The 2,916-nt window shown below is 35.5% G+C and overlaps 1 long non-coding RNA gene across 1 annotated transcript; it reads left to right on the top strand.

Moving 5' to 3' along the window:
- The first annotated feature begins 415 nt into the window (after positions 1 to 415).
- LOC110902913 lies at positions 416 to 2,916 on the top strand. Its single transcript, XR_002571518.2, has 7 exons — positions 416 to 639; positions 732 to 800; positions 887 to 1,037; positions 1,143 to 1,309; positions 1,420 to 1,532; positions 1,624 to 1,848; positions 2,465 to 2,916. It is a non-coding gene; the product is annotated as an uncharacterized LOC110902913 (long non-coding RNA).

Here is a 2,916-nt window from a genome sequence, read left to right as displayed (position 1 = left end):
TTGCTTTTACTCAGGTTGGTTTTGTTCAATTATTTGATTCCGGCTGTGTTCTTTCTTGGATTCTTATACTTTGGGTACACGAGTACTAAAAGGGAATTGATTTGGGAATTATAATGTTACGTGTGATTATTTTCAAATATACCAATTCTATAGCCTTAAGGGTCCATTTGATTTTCTTTTTGAAATTGCAGATCAGTTAGATCCAATTGTTAGTCTTGTGTTGTCATGGCAAAAGATGGAATTTGAATCATGGCCTGCTTTACTTGATGAAGTTCAAGCACAGTTTGACACTAATGTTGGCCAGGTATGATTTAGTTTAGTTAATAATGATTATATTATTATTTAACTATTGACTTTTTATATATGTGATTTGTAATGACTTATTCTCTTTAACAATGTTGCAGTTGTGGTTTCCATTGCACTCGGTTCTTCAAAAATGTTCTGTGGATGCTCACGACACAATGCAGAGGCATGTTTATAACATGTGATGTAACTAAAAAATTCTAGAAGTTGAACGTGTAAGGTTTTTAACATATTTACTTTTCTTGAAAGCATTGGTGAGTTCAAAAAGCGTCTTCAGCTTCTTTTTGCCTTCCATGGTCACATCAGCACCGAGATTTGTCAGAAATCTAATTCAAGGTTTGTCAATTCTCTTTATTTTATTTAGATCTTAAAATATAGTTTAATTATAAATTTCATGATCATATTTTATATCGTATTATGTCATGCAGTCTTGGCCATGAGGATAATGTGAAGATTTTGTGCAATACTTTTGGCTACTACATACAGTTCTTGCCGATGTTAGTTCTTTTCTATCGTATTAAATCAATATTTTTACACTGTTACATAAGAATTTGACAAAAAATCAATATTTTTTGTATTACAGTATTATGGAGCAATTAGCATCTAACAGAAAGAATATTGTGGAAGAATTGAAAGAAAAGTTGTGCAAATGGGAACGTAATGAGTGGTATATGACAATGGAGACTTCAAAGCGGACCCGTGAGAAATTTAAAAAGTTGATTCAGAAGTATACTGTGAGTAGCATTAATCCATATCTTATATCTTTAGAGTAGAAAAAAATACATCAGCAATTTGTTTCTTTTGTTGCCCCTTGGACCTTACATGTTTTAATGTCGTAGGATGTGCTGAAGCAACCTCTAATGTTTATTATCAATCAAGCAACTGGTCAAAGTGGATTAAAAACACTAGCAACTAATAATCGAACATTGTTTTGTAATTCTTTTGTGAAATATTAGCCAGTTCTGGATGTTGCTTGCCAAGTAATACATTTGGGAAACGAAAAGAGGTACCTACATATGTTGTCGAGCCCCTGCTATGTACTGGTCTCGATTTCATCTTATAAGTTGGTTGATTTGGGCTGCCTACTAATGTACCGACCCGTTTCAATTCGTACAGGTTCATATGGCCTTCCACTTGGAGAAATAAAGTGGATCTTGCACTGGAAGATATGCGAGCCACAGATTTCAAAAAGCCTAACTGCACATGTGTCCTATTGCATGAGGCAGAAGGTTATTTTCGTCTTTCTCCAATAAAAATGTTCAATTTTACATTATTTTTATCTAATGTTATCAACTTCGGTAAAATTTCGAGAAAATGTAGATATTATCCTGAAGTCCATAGATATTTTATTTTCAAGTGATGTGACAAAGGAAGAGTGGGACGAAATCCAATACACATTTAAAAAAATAAGCACAAATATTATTGATTGTGGTGAACTTTGGAAGGAAGAGAAAAAGAGTTTGCCAAAAAGACGGGCTCTAGCCGAACTACCAAAACTTCTCGACAGTTAGTGGATTAGCTAAGCATAGACCTGCATCCAATGAGGTACCAATATTACTGTCATCACCGCTGCAACGCGCGGGTTTAAAGCATTTCACATGTACACGAATGTAATTTCCATACAATTTTTTAAGACGTCAGCCCAAGAGTCATGCTTTGTTTCTCTAATTTTTCATCCCTTCTCCCAAATTTGCCCCCCAATTGAATGTCATCAAACCTAATTGATGAAAGAAACTGAAGAATATAACCCACCCATCATGACATCGATTATCCCTGTCCGACCCACCCAGTTTTCCACCAATATTATCTGTGGTCTAAATCATGCACATGCCCCACACAAATGTTTTAAACCATTTTTTGTTCAGGTACAATGATGCATTTTACCATACTTGGCTTCAAGTGTCTTGCCTGGGATTTGAAGTAGAAAGTCAATGGCATACATCGTTTATTATGTGCCTAAATTTTGCATAGTCAATTGTTTTTCTTATTATATATATTTTCTTCACATAAAAACCTTTAGTTTGTTCGTTTGTGGTTAAGGCTCAAATATGTTTTTTAGTTTCTAATTGTTTAATAGTTTTTTTAACTTGTCCTATATATATATCAAGGTGCTAGGAGTTTTTGTGATAGGCCTAAAATGTGCTCTTTGGAATTGTCCCAGGCCCGCACAAGGGTGGTGTTCTGATAGGCTCGTTCAAGGGTGGTTTCCTGACTATTGCAGTGGATTGCATGCTGCAACTGCTCAAAATGAAGTTCAATGTGGGATGACACTTGTCTTACGACCTAAAGGTATTGACTTGAAGGATTTTTTTGTTTTTTGCTGCTCTTAGTGCCAAATCACAGGGGAAAGATGTTGGTGTTACAGAATGTGAAGGGGGCGCTACTACTAAATTTCATGGAATGCACCTAGTTAGTTTGCTAGAGATGGTTGGGTCGAGTAATGGGTATTTTTTGCGCTGGTCAAGATGGGTTGAGTTGGGTTTGGGAATACCTGCAAATTTCGAAACAGAACAACTTAGGATGTTTTCTTTTTGTCCTAGGGTAACTTTTGACTTATTTTTGTCACTGTTGGAAGCCAAATAAAGGGTCTTGGCGATCTGATCTTGGAGTTCA

The sequence above is a fragment of the Helianthus annuus genome, chromosome 13 (assembly GCF_002127325.2).
Source record: "Helianthus annuus cultivar XRQ/B chromosome 13, HanXRQr2.0-SUNRISE, whole genome shotgun sequence".
NCBI lineage: Eukaryota > Viridiplantae > Streptophyta > Magnoliopsida > Asterales > Asteraceae > Helianthus > Helianthus annuus.
Note: the sequence above shows the minus strand (reverse complement) of the source record. Positions and strands in the feature narration are given on the sequence as shown.